This window comes from Giraffa tippelskirchi, chromosome 2 (genome assembly GCF_054371585.1).
Source record: "Giraffa tippelskirchi isolate mGirTip1 chromosome 2, T2T-mGirTip1v1.2.pri, whole genome shotgun sequence".
Classification (NCBI taxonomy): domain Eukaryota; kingdom Metazoa; phylum Chordata; class Mammalia; order Artiodactyla; family Giraffidae; genus Giraffa; species Giraffa tippelskirchi.
This window is the reverse complement of record NC_137276.1, coordinates 4,118,285-4,132,776: the sequence shown is the minus strand read 5'-3', so window position 1 is coordinate 4,132,776 and position 14,492 is coordinate 4,118,285. Positions and strand designations below refer to the sequence as shown.

General features: G+C 38.6%; 1 long non-coding RNA gene across 1 annotated transcript; it reads right to left on the bottom strand.

Moving 5' to 3' along the window:
* Positions 1 to 845: 845 nt before the first annotated feature.
* LOC145539339 (uncharacterized) lies at positions 846 to 5,160 on the bottom strand. The gene is made up of 2 exons (XR_014077730.1): positions 5,034 to 5,160; positions 846 to 1,199 (listed from the first exon to the last, which is right to left on the bottom strand). It is a non-coding gene; the product is annotated as an uncharacterized LOC145539339 (long non-coding RNA).
* Positions 5,161 to 14,492: the final 9,332 nt, after the last annotated feature.

Sequence of the window (14,492 nt, the reverse complement as noted above, 5' to 3'; positions counted from 1 at the left end):
TATTTCATCTTGATTTGAAATGTCACTACCAAATTCTTGGGTCTGTTTCAAGATGCTCTATTCTGTTTTATGTATCTGTCTGTCTCTGCTGCAGTAAAACACTGGGTTTTTAATGTACACTGATGTTTTCGTAGGCAGGTCCCCCTCATCTATCTTTTAACTCTAACATGATTATTTTCTCAAATGAACTTTAGGATTATTTCATTATTAAAAAAAAAACACAAAAACTCCTGTTGGGAATCTTATTGAAATTGCCCTAAATCTGTAGATTAATTTGGTGGGAGGATTGAGTTCTTTAGCATTCTAGGTCTTCTGACAGCAACACGGTTTGCCCAGGTCTTTACAGCTTTCTTAGATTCTTCATTATTTTATATCTTTGGTCGCTAGCAGCACCTTCTGACTTTTCTCCCCAACCCGTGGAATAAAAAATTCACCTCTCTTTAATTTTCTCCTTTTTTCTACCCACCTCTTAGTTTTTGTTAAAATAACTGGATTTTTCATATAAATAATTATTTCTATTACTATTTTTATACTACTTTCCATTTTTTTAACCTCAGAATTTTTTGATGTTCAAGATTAATTTTATTATCATGTTAAAACTGTTTAGGTATTAACATTTGAATTTTTGTAACTTTTTTCTCCTGTCTTCCATTTTTTACACTCCGATTCCCCCTTCCCTGAAATAATTATTTTGATTTATTTTCCAGCTTCCTGAAGTTCATCTTTAAGTGATTTTCCTTTGGCATTGTCATAGGGAGACAATTATAAATCATAAAAATGATGGTTTTGGTTCTCGTATAATTTCCCTCTAAACTTTATAGACGATCTTCTATTGTATTCCAGCATTTGAGGACAAGATTGGTTTATTATTAGATGCTACAGAAGTATAAGTAATTTTCTTTTTGCCTCTGCCTATATGACAGAAATATTTGAAACTTTTACAATAGTATGTCTAGATAGAACAAGTATTATTATTATAATTATTATTTTGATAATGGGGTGCTCATTATCTGCAAAAACATACATTTAAGGAGAAGGACAGTTTCTTTAGCAAAAAAATTGCCTTTTTACTAGTAGTTTTCCCCTGCACGCTTTGCATGAGATTCCTAATACTCGTGTGCTGAGTTTCCTGAAACCTCTTCCACGCGCATCTACTTTGCTTTTGCCTTGTGGTACTCTTCATTATTTAGCTTTCAAATCTGGAGAAATGAAAACAGTGAATAAATCATAGACACGTTTTTAGATTTTCAAGTATGTTTTGCTAGCTCCCTTATTAGAAAACAACAACACACGCAGAGATCCGGTTTCTGCTTATTCCCTTTCGTAGGTATTCGCTCCCTGTAGCACTGCGAGAGGGAGTCAGACACTCTGTGTTGGGCAGACTCTAGAGAGGACCCATCTTCATGACCTGTGTAATCCCCTCACCTTGAGTTTGGCCAGAAACTAAGACTTGCTTCTAATTGCATCACATGGTAAATGCGAGGGATGTCATTCCTGAGACTGTGTGTGTGTGTGTGAATCTGAGTTGTGTGTACATATTTGTCTTGCTGGCATGCACTTGAGTGATGCTCACAGCTGGTCTTGAAGGAGCAGGTTGCCAGCTTATGAAGAGCTTACAGAGGGAACTACAAAGCCAGGGGCAGTGGGCAGCCCCCAGGACCCCAGGATGGCTTTGGACCCAGAGCTAGAAATGGAAGCCTTCAATTCAGACACAAGGAAATGATTTCTGTCAACACTGCACGGGAGCTTGGAAGCAGGTTCTGTACCAGTCAAACTCCTGGATGAGAGCACACCCTGCTCAGCACACTGTCTACAACCTTCTGAGGCCACGAGCAGAGGACCCAGCCAAGCTGCGAGCAGACTCCTAACTCAGAGAAACTGTGATACAATAAGTGTGCACTTGTTAAAGCCACTCAATTTGTGCTGATTTGTAACACAGCAAGAGAAAAGTAATACTCTCTAAATTTACCTGCTATATCTTGATCAGCTCGGTTTTCCAGGTAAACATTGGCTATGATTTTTCATGTGGTCTGTCTCTTGTGAAATTCTCAATCTTTTCATAAACCCAGTGATTATTCACTGCATATTAGTCTATAGAAAGCATCTGGGAGTGTTGACCTCTGTTAAAGTATTCTAGGCTCAGATAAGCAGTAATGGGAACGTCTTGGATTTAATATAATTCAGCATTGCCAGATTGAACGACCAAATGGCTGATCCTTCAAAGTGGAGGCTTTCGGTCCAGAATCATTTCCTCTCACTACTCCTAAGGACCTCTTTTTATCATGTTGCTAGGGTAGCCTGGAGTTAGACAAGAGGGATGTTACCCAGGTAACAAGCACAACTTCCATCATTGGGAATATAACAGCGGTGTTCTACCCTGGAAGATAAAGCCTCCCCAGATTCTGTCATCGACCTGGTACTCTGGATCCTGAAAGCCTGGAGTCCACCTGTATCTCAGCTTCCATCTGCCTGGAACCTGAGCGAGCCCAGAGCATCACAGAGGGTTCGGCTGGAAGAGTGGTACCCTCTGCTCTCTCCTCAGATGCTCAGCCACATCTCACAGAAATCCCTCAAAGCCTCTAATGTTTTGATGATGCCCTTGCCTATTTTCTACCATGTCCTCCCACTTTTATATTCCTTTGCACATCTGAACATTAAGTGCATGGGAGGCAGATCAACCACTCAGGAGACAGTCTTTAAACACTAGAACCCAGATAGCCACCTTGCATGTTAATTACCAACAACTCTGGCGGGCTATATAGCACATGGAAATAGCTTCTCTTTCATGATCTGAAATGAATGTGTGAGCATGAAATGCACTCGACTTTCAGTTTTGGCATGTTAATTTTTTTCTCAATATAAATAATAAGTCCTGCTTAAATCTCATCTATATTTTTAATAGAGAATCTGGCCATTGTTTGTATCACCCTCTTTGACAATGGGCTGTGTGAGAACAATCCACGAAAAGCAGGGAGGAACTGCTCATTGATGCTGGTTAGTCCGATGTCCTCCTGAGAGCCCTCACCACTCTTGAACTTGAAGCCTCCGCTATTAATGGGCTCTCTGGGGTCCCGATGGGCAGCAGAAATGCCCTCGGTGAGAGCCTTTCTGATACACAGATCTTTTCCCTTCTCTCCCCTTTCCCTGTGCTTTTTCCTGGGTTTTCTTCCCTCAGGCAAGGTTCTGGCCCTCATCATACACAACAATTTCAGCCCTGCTCTCCACCTTGCAGGCTTTCTTAAGCCTCCACCTAAGCAGAGAAGTCAGCTCTCATCTTTCCCTGCAAATTATCTCTGATTATTTCCATCAGTGGCCTTGGCTTCCATGAGAGCTGTCTTCAGTGTGGTCCTGAAATACAGAAAAGCTTCTGGTCATTACCTCCTAGGGAGCCCAGTCTTCTAGAACAGTGCTGAGAACAGGGGGAAATTCATGAACTGTTTGTCTCACGTCCACAGAGAGGAAAGTGTAACAACTTAGAAGCAGTCCTTGGAAAATTTCATGACTTTTTACTGAGTACTACTGGCCTGTTGATTTTAATAATTAAAACTGATTTATTTGTACCTTTGGTTTTTATGTGTACCTTTTTGGTTTTTTTCTAGTAAGTCATTTTTATTTTACTCTACAAGAGTTTCTTCACCACGGTGAGTTTGAGAACGGTATCCAGAAAACAAAAACCTGCCGGCTCTCCCTGAGGAGTTGGAGGGTAAGGATAGGGGAAACCAAATTCCATTTAATTCTTCCTCAGTCTACACATGTGCTCATTTGTGTCGGACTCTTTGCAACTCTTTGGATTGTAGTCTGTCAGGCTCCTCTGTCCATGGAATTCTCCAGGCAAGAATGCCAGAGTGGGTTGCCATTTCCTTCTCCAGGGGATCTTCCCCACCCGGGGATTGAACCCACGTTTCTTGTGTCTCCTGCATTGGCAGGCAGATTCTTTACCACTGCACCACCTGGGAAGCCCCTTCCTGAATCTAGAGCATGAAAAATAACCATAACTAAAAACACCAGCATCTCAAGATTAAAGCATTCTGTTGGCCAACGACCCATTGTCAGAATTGAAAGGAACAGGAATGGGGAAAACTACCAGGTCAAGAACATCTCAACATGACATTTCCACTTCTGAAAGGGGAAGCAAATGAAACTCTTTACAACCTGATGTCTTTTTCTTGAATACATCCTCAACTGAACAAAATGAATCATACTTCCATAACACTTTTTTTTGCATCTTTGTTCATGAAACAAAGTTAAAAATATATGTCTTGGTAACACATAGATCTTGGCTAAATCAGGTTTTTCTCATAGCTTTAATTTCCAAAAACCAAGACTATTCTCTATTAGGAGATAAGTTATAAAAATAGTTTCTTAAACTGTTAATCAAGAAAAAATTAATAAAACTTCTGCCCATCATTACTATTTAGACGGTACTATTGGCAATTTTCAAAAGCGCCACTTGAACTTTTTTTTTTCTTTCAAAATCTAACTATTCATATTTCTTAAATTGTGTTTTTGGTATTCTGGGCTTGGGGCATAAACGTAATTAGGACGATTTGAAATATATTAAAGTTTTCTAAAATACTAAAAACCTGAAAACCAGTGGATATAAATACTGTATTTTATATAAACGATAGTTGTGTAAATGGTGATTCAAGACAACAAATTATTTAGGTAGATCTTAAATGTTTTCATGTTTAGCAAATGATAGCTGACAATTTGAAAATGATCTATGCCCTAGTTTTAGGGGAAAAAAAATCCTACTTTGTATTTCTTTTTCTAACTTTATGCTTTCTGCTCACGTGGCTCCTGGTTTAGCCACATTGAATCTGAAGGGGTGCTGTGGTTCCAGGCGGCCTCTTTGTGGTCACAGCACTTTCTTGCTAGGCAAGGGGGTGCTTGAGTTTCTCCTTAAGGATGTTCTTGCCTGAACTCAACCTTGAGCACATAAGGTTTTGGGGAGGCTGTTTCTGTTTCCCCAGCACAATAGCTTAATGAAAGTGAGTTCTTCAGGGGACAGGCCACCTTTCCCCCAAGTTTACCCTTTGCCTCCAGCACCCATCAGAGATCCCTCTGAGTCTCCTTTTGGTTCCATGGCTCCACTGCCTGATGCCTTCAGTCAGGAACACATCAGCAAGTCTCTCTGGACAGCACAGGCGCACAACCCTTCGGAGAAAACGAAAGAAAGCAAACTGCCACCAGGCTTCAGTTAAGGACTTTGAAATCAGTTCAAATCGAATGTTTCAATCTGGAGCTTCACCTGGGAGGTACAAAGCTTAGCTTGTCATCACAAGACAGCGTGGATAATCCTCAAGGGCTTTCCTAAACTTTCAAGGTCATCAGGAGTCCATTGACCTAATTTCTTCCCTCCTGTTCATCAGAACAGATTTCTGAATTCTTTTTAGCCTAGTCCTTGAATCCCGAGGAGAAAAACTCAGCAAGCGCCCTTTTTCCTTACCTGATAGCCACTGGAGGTGTCGGCCACGGTAAATTCACGCTCTTATGTAACAAAAATGGAAAATACATAGACATATATAGGCATTTCTTTAATTTGGAGAGTTTCCTTTTTTTGTCTAAAAGTATCCAGTAATTCTAACAATAATAGATTTACTTGAATTCCATACAGTTGCACCAGAAAGTGCCTCTACCTGGCCTTAGGTATGGTCCTTCTAGGCCATGGACCAGCACCAGATCCACTCTGCTGAAGCCCAGGCTTTAAAGTCACATCACAAGGGTTAATAGTGGGTGACAACTGAAAGGGACAATGTATAAGGATAAGGGGTTTAACCTTTGCGAGATAAAATGACATTTTTATAGCATGGAAATTCTGACACATTTACAACGTTCTGTTGATTTCAAATCCACTGAAATTTGTTTTTCCTTTCATGTCTGCCCAAGCAGAAGAAACACTTAGCAGAAAGAAATCTTATCAGACTTCAAGTTAGTTACTTTCAGTTCCAATAATTGTAGATTTCAGAGTATCAATTTCTGGTGCTCTAAAGCATGTCCACCTTTTTGCTTCTACAAATTGATTAAGCTTTTTATTTGATATCACAGGAGCCTCTGGAGAGTTTTAACCTATATTTCAACCTTTGAAGAAGTTCATACCCACAAGATATTTTTGCTGGACAATCTTCAAGGTCATTAATATAATGCTTAGAAATTTTCAGCTGAAAGTGAATTTTATCAGAATCTTTCTCGTGTCTCCTCATAGCATGATTCAAACAGTGTTTTGCCTTTTAAGTTCCTAAGAAAGTCAGCTTTTGTTATATTTTTTTGCACCTTTAAACACAGAGAGCCAAAGGGATTTCATGACAAAGTATGATAAAATCGATACAGTAAAATAATAACATAAACTAAACCAAAAGGGTCAAAATTGTAAATGTTGGTGGAAAAATGTTGAAGAAACATTTTTAAAGTGCTTTAAATGGTTCTATATACAAATATATCCCAGAAACTTTGATGGGAATTAAAATATAATATATTTAATTATATTATTTAAATTAATATATTTAAATTAGGTGTATAGAGCATACATAAATTATATACATATATTATATATAGATGCTTCCCAATGGCACAATGGTAAAGAATCCACCCACCAATGCAGGAGTTGCAGGAGACAGGGGTTTGATCCCTGGTTTTGGAAGATCCCCTGGAGGAGGAAATGGCAACTCACTCCAATATTCTCACCTGGAAGGTCCCAGGGACAGAGGAGCCTGGTGGGCTACAGCCCACAGGGTTGCAAAGAGTTGGAAATAATTGAGCAACTGAGCATGCACACATTATATCAGATATATTATATAATACATATCTTGAGTAAATTACATATATCTGTGTGTATATGTATATATGGGCTTCCCACGCCTGCAATGCAGGAGATCTAGGTTCAATCCCTGGGTTGGGAAGATCCTCTGGAGAAGAGAATGGCTACTCACTTCAGTTTTCTTGTCTGGAGAGTCCCATGGACAGAGGAGCCTGGCTGGCTATAGTCCATGAGGTCGCAAAGAGCTGGACATGACCGAGCAACTAAACACACACACACACACACACACACACACACACACATATGTGTATGTATATGTATATATACATATATTTCATGTAGAAGCTCTTTGAGGATGAGGATGGTAAGAGATAAGCATTTGAAAATGTCTGAGTCACCTGTGTTATACCTTTTCATAGCACAGGATACAGTAATAAATAAGCTTGCCTATATTCTCTGGGTAGTTTATCCTTCAAAGTGACCTGAGAAACAGTGAAAGATAAAGAATTAAATGTGAATTTGGAAAACTAGAGGCCATATTTTAATTAGTATGACCGCTCACATTTCAGAGAATAAAACCTTACAAAACAGCCCCATGACCAATCACTGGGCAAGCTTGTGGAGGGAAGCCTGCTGAGAAGGGTGGTGGTTTATAGTTGCTTTGAGAAATACGGTCATTCCATCACATAAAGTAATTCAAGGCACTTCATTTATCATGAGGATTTCTTGCCCATCCTTCTTCAGACATATCCAGATGAAGACCAAGAATGGTTAGAGAAAAATTACACATCAAAAGCTACATGGCTAATGAAGATACTTAGATTTTAAGCTCATTCAATCTGCTGAATTGACAGGTCCTTCGAGTGACTTAACTATTATAAAACAGCATCTTTCGTGTCCAGACATGTACATTACAAAGCAGATTGTGGCCTGAGTCCAAGAATTAAGCCACCTTCCACGGCAAGTCCCGTGGTCTTATTTCCAGACATTTCTTGAGGAAATACTCCAGGAAAAGGAACTACAAGAAAATTTTAAGTACGTAAATGCTGTAAAAACAAGCAAGGACGTGAATAAAGTGACCCCTTAAAAGTGTAGTCCATGGCTTGTTGCCTTTAAATGGCAGGAATTTAGTGACATGGAATCTCTGATCATGAAAGTCTATTTCTCCCTTTAATTATCATTTTATTAATAAATTTTAATGTTTTGTTATTAATTGCAACATATTTAGGATTGTTTTGTCTTTCAGGTGAGAAAAATGGAACATCTTTTTTTTTTTTTTCCATTATGTATTATTCCTTATAATACTCTTTGCTGGGAATCCACTTTGACTAACAGCCATGCCAGCCTCCTTATGTTTACTTTCAGAATGCCATACCTTTCACTTTCAACTGATGTGTACATCTATCTCTAAAATATATCCCTTTGGTTCATTGTTTTTTAATCCATTATTATAACTTTTGCCTTTTAATTAAGGATTTTTAGTTCATTTAACTTTAACGTAATTATGGATGTGATTTGAAGTTTATCTTCGTGCTTTATGTTGTTATTCTTCTTGAGCTTTTTTTCTACATTTTTGCGTAAATAAAGTGTTTTTTATTGTTCTATTTTATTTTTTTATTGGCTTCTTACCAATACATCTTTATTTTTAGTGTTATTAACAATATACACAAATATGAATGTATTCATCTGTTTAGAGTTTACTTACTACACTTCTTCACACATCACAGTCCATCCTTGACATCTGACATTTCCCATTCCTCACTTTACACTTTTATCTTACCATGAGACACCTGACGGGCTTCCCTGATAGCTCAGCTGGTCAAGAATCCACCAGCAATGCAGGAGACCTGGGTTCAGTCCCTGGGTTGGGACGATCCCCCGGAGAAGGGAATGGCACCCTTCTCCAGTATTCTTGCCTGGAGAATCCCATGGACAGAGGAGCCTGGTGGGCTACAGTCCATGAGGTCGCAGAGAGTCAGACACGGCTGAGCAACAAGCTCAGCTCAAAGCACAGCACAGACCCCCGACACTCGGTACCACCTGCTGCGAGCTTCATACTTTGCTATTTAAAAATACAGCAGCCACACAAAAATGCAAGTCTATTCTAGCCTCATACTTTGTGACATTGGTGTCCTACCTTTTGGTTATACATATGTTGTAAACCTCATCTTACAATGTTTTTATTTTGGCTTTAAATATTTAGCTTAGAAAACATAATATTTAAATATTTACCCATCTATTTATCATTTTCAGTCTTCTTGTTTCTTTACCATGGATCTGACTTCCCATAAGGTTCCTTTCGTCTAAAGAAGATCCTTCAGCATTGGTCGCAGAAAAAATTGCTGATAGTGAGATCACTCAGCTTTTGTTTATCTAAAAACATCTTCGTTTTATTTAGTTTTGAAATATATATTTTAGCGGATAAAGCCCAGGTTAGCAGTGTTTTCCAGTTTTTGAAGCCATTTTATATGATTGCCTTTGGCCTCCATTATTTCCTATGAGAAATCAGTAATTTTTCTTATCCTTGCTCTTCTCTGTATAACCTTTTTGTAAAAATCTGTTTTTTTTGTTTGTTTGTTTGTGTTTGTTTTTAGCAATATAGCTATAATTTGTCCACTATTTGTCTAGTATTTGTGTCAGGTATGTTGTCTAGTAACTTTCTTTATATTTTTATGCTTGAGATTCACTTCTTAAATCTATGAATCAGTGGTTTTTTCATAAAATTTCTCACAATGGTACAATGCTACAATGGTATATTCTGGATATTATTTATCCAAATAATTTTTTCCGCCCCAATCTTACTCCTTCCTTTACTAGTATACCAAGAACATCTACTGTCCTACAGCTCTCCAGGAGCCTGATTATTTTTCTTTAATATGTTTTCTCTTCCTATTCTTCAGACTGGATAACTTTCATTGGTTTGTCTACACACTCACTGGCTCTTTCCTCTGCTGTCTCCAATCTACTGTTAGGTCCAGCCAGTGAATTTTAATTTCAGTATTTACTTTTCAGGTCTACAATTTTCTTCTGGCTCCTTTGTATAGTTTCTATTAAACTTCTTGGACTTCTTGTCTGTTCAATTATAAAGACAATATTTTCTTTAATTATTTGACTTCTTTTCATTTGATTCTTTGAATATATTTATACTACTTGCTTTTAAAGACTTGGTCCCCTAAAATGAACATTTAGGCCATCTCAAGTTTGGCTTTTACTGGCTGGATTCAAATTTTTCTATTTATTCATATATCTATTGATTTTTCATTAAACACTGAATATTGAAAATTATTTGTTTTATAGCATCTCTGGATTCTATTTTTTATCCCTGAAGAGAATTGATTCTTGCTCTGGCAAGTGGTTCAGTTACAGGCTGATCCTGCTGACTTGCATGGGCTTGGTTTTATGCTTTGCTTGTGCAGGGTTGTGGAAAGCCTAAAGTGTGTGCTGAGCTGGTCTAACTTGTTAGAATTCAATGTGCAAACACTGTTTTCCTACAGACAGTTCCTGAGTTTGACTTTATGCCTAGCTGAAATGATCTAGAATGACTTTTACTCTAAGATGCAGTTCTACTCCCTCCAGAAGGTCTCTGTGATTTCTCAGTTGTCTGCCTGCGGCATCAAAGAGGCGTCTATGAGGTCTCTCCACTCTGGCGGGACCAAGGCTCCACTGTTGCCAGCAAAGGTTTTCTCTGCTCACTACTTGACCCCCTGTGTCTCTGTGCTGCGTCCAGTCCTGTTCCATTTGCCATCTAGTGAGCTTTAGGCAGTCTTGCGCTATAGATGCATAACTCAGCCCTGAGACTTGCTAGGGTTTCCAACATAGATTCTGGGGTTCTCTCTTCGTATCTCTTCTCTCTGTCTGATATCATCCCCTATCCTAAGATTTGAGCCACGTTAGCTGCCTGAACTCTGATGTCTGTCCCCAGACTTCTTGGGATTGCTGCCCTCTGCACCATTGTTGGTAATTATCCCTTGGAAGTAAACCGGGAAAATTGTGGAGATCACTCCATGAGCTTCCCTTCTCTCAGAGATCCTGGTCTGACATGCTCACTTGTTCAATGCCTCAAAACAATTGCCTCGTATAATTTTGTCCAAGCTTATGCTATGGGTGCCGGATTAGTTTGGTCCCAGTCACTTCAATATGGCTGACAGCAAACTGGTTTCAATATCTTTTAATATGTTTCTTAAGTCATTTTATACACACTAAAATTTAGCAAATATAGATAAATCATGAATGGCAATTAGCATTATAGGACAGAGTGTAAATATTGAAATATTGACAATGTTTACAAAATTATTTAACAAAATTCATAGGTTAGAATAAAGAGAAATAGAAAAGAGTGAGCATACGTTAATTTCTTGATTTTCCTGCAATAGAGTTCAATAGATTGTATCTAAAGTTAAGCTTTCAGGATTTAGATATTTCTTAAAGTTATAAATGTCTCCTCTAAAGGAGCTAGTGGAAGGTAGAAAGGAAGGGAAGGTGGAAATAACAAAGGTAAGTTCAATTTATAATCTTACATAAAGTGAAGGCAGTAGATACCACATGTAACAGGTAAATCTGGAAATAAGAGTAAGCTACACTATAGAAAGTTGCAGTGGTAACATCCAGAAGAACCAAGATCACTGAAAGGATTAAAGTGGCTACTTCTGGAGAATGGGAGTAAAGTGGGGGAAATTATCTTAATTTGTATTTTTTTCTATCATTTGAAATTTCACCAATGTAATAGTTATTTACTTCCTTATTCATTTTTTTTTTACTTCCTTTGCTCTTTATTTACTATAGGTGCCTGTGTATTTTAATTTAAAAAATATAAAGTATAAAATCAAATATAGGCTGTGCTCAGTTCTCAATGTCAGTGAGAGTATCTATGAATTCACGCACTTCATTCAGAAATGGACTCACTGCATATCTCCCCTGGAGAGATATCTCCCTGGATTTCAAATTGTAGTGATGCTGACATCACTTCAAAGATCTGGAGGAAACCCTGCTAATCCACCAAACTCCCAGACATTTTTTTACTGTGGGATGTCAAATATTTAGATTTTGCTGCTGCTGCTGCTGCTAAGTCACTTCAGTCGTGTCCGACTCTTCGCGACCCCATGGACTGCAGCCTACCAGGCTCCTGCGTCCATGGGATTTTCCAGCCAAGAGTACTAGAGTGGGTTGCCTTTGCCTTCTCTGATTTAGATTTTGAGAAATATTAAACAATTTAAAGGAATTCATCACTTTTCAGCTGGATATCTGAAGACTCAGACAGTGTGTGGATGCATAATTGTGTCTTCATAGCTGCTTTCCTTTCTTCTCTCTTGTGAATCACCCAATTCCTTGTTCTTCCTGGAGTCTCAGAAATAATGATAAAAAAGGGACAAAGAATCAATTAAAAATGCATTTTACTGTGTGTCTGTCCTTGGCAGGAGCAATACAGCACTGTGGTTAATCCAGAACTTTAGGAAGGCTGTTCAGGTTTAGAGGCCAAATTAAATGTTGTGAATGGTTTATTCTCTGGCAACGTGTTTAAGCGACTTCGTATTTAAGATGGCATCAATCGTTTATGGTTTGAAACTTGACTTGGAAGTATAGGTTGTCATTGAAATAAAACAAGAGTCTTCGCAGGCTTTATCAGGGAGTATTTTTTAGGGTTTGCCTTTCTTTTCACCTTGACATTTATGCTAAAATTTAGAGTGCTCAATCTTTCCCACTCTAGTTCCTTTTTTTTGTACTAAATGGGGAAGACGATAAAATCCTTGCAATATTTGTGTAGAGGAAAACAGGAAAAGGCAGCTTTAGAGCTGCTTCTCAATAGCTCAGTGAAGAGGAAATGCAAGTTTTGGCAACTGCAAAGTCTTTTTGGGATAGGTAAGAAGGACACTGGAGAACCCAAATCCCAAAATTTTGGTAACGATGATAAAAATTATTATTCTGCACACATTTCAAACTAAGCCTGTGTCTATAGTGACCTGTATTCTAACAAAGAAGATGTGCTAAGATTCTGTTGGTTTTGTTGGGAAAGAAACTGTGATCATAAATAGTCACAAATGCATCCGTTATTTTATTATTTGGAGAGTGATTTTTGTTTGACCTCCAGCGTTTGTCAATGACAGGATTCTTGGATAGTGAGCTCTGAATTGTTCCTATGTCCCTAACCACATGTAAAGACCCTGAAAATAAAGTGGGATGGACTGTTTATAGAAGGAGCTGCAGAATCACTTTGCAGAAGAATCAGAATGAAAACTGACTTTTGTGTGTTCTTTTTAGAAGGACTTCAAACAGAGACGTGCAGGACCAAGCGGTCTTCATAGGTGACAACCTCTTCTACACCGTGGCCAACCCTGATGAAAACTATCCATGCTCAATTTGTAGACGATCAGGATACAAAGTTCAAAACAAAAGCAACAGTAAAGCATAAAACACAAGACTTACATGTAGGCTGGCATAGACTTAGCTTCTTTCTAGATTTTTGAATTGAGTGTTCTGGGGTAAATTCATTCAAGAGCTGTCTCTGTCTGTCTGTCTGTCTGTCTGCACACATTTGTCTGAGTCCGGGGTAAGCCAGCACCCACTGTGGGTTAATGTGAATAAACCGAGGGCAGAAACGGTGAGGTGAGATCAGACATTTCCCAGAGACAGTGTGTATCTGGAAACACTGATAAGCTCGTGAGGGCACAGAGGCTGGAGGCCAGAACCACGCTGACTGTCCTGGCCCAGGCCTCCTCGCCTGGCTGCTTTCCGCTCTGTGGCTGGGGTCTCTATCTCAAGAGAATCAGGAAATGAAATATAATCTACTGCAGGGTGCTCAGAAGGAAGCATGCAGAATGTCCACTTCAAGGTGGAGAGAGATAAAGAAAGACATTTGAAAATAAGAATCAGAGCTGAACAGGAAACGCTAAAGGGTTGGGAGCACAAGCATGCTTTTAATTAAAGACACGGCATTCCCAAGATCATTTTTTTCTTCGAGGCTTTCATAAATCTATCTTTTTAAAGTTCTGTCTTCAAGTTTGAGAATTGACTCATTACTATTTTATATGATAAAAGTAATACCCGGACCTGGTTAAAAGTTAACCTGAACCAAACAACAAAAAAAGAAAGACTCCTTAGGTCTTGACAGCTCCAGTTCCGCCCTGTACATTTAACCACTATTCATTATTCTATTTTTCAAGTAAACTCCCAGAAATTTTATTTACTTAAACACACACATACAGATTCTTTTCGGAGATATAAAAGCATGTGATCAAGCCATAGCATTACTAGAAACTTGAATTTTTATCTGACATGAACTGGGGGGTCTTTGCAGGCCAGTTAACGTGGCTTCTCCTCCTACTTACAGGCCCTAGAGAAGAGTGGATACATTCAGCACAATGCACTCAGCCTTCAGGCTTTTTCAAATTTTTGCTGCCTGAACATCCATGTCTATATGTCTTTGTGAATTTTATCTGTAGAATAAATTCCCTGAAGTGGAACTGATGGGTTAATTTCATTTGAGAATAATAATCCTATTTTACGATCCCATTCTCATAATCCTATCAGTGCGGGCATTGTAGAGAGCCTAGTTCTCAGCCCCTGGCCTTGATAGGTGAATAATCGCTCTCTAAATACTGCTTCAATTTGCATTTCTTTAATTATAAATTGAGTCTTGTCAGATTTAGCTGGCCACGTGTATTTATTTACCTCTCTACTTGTAGCCTATGCTCAGTTTTCTAGTGAATTATCTCCCTTTTTTTTCTGATAACTTGTATGG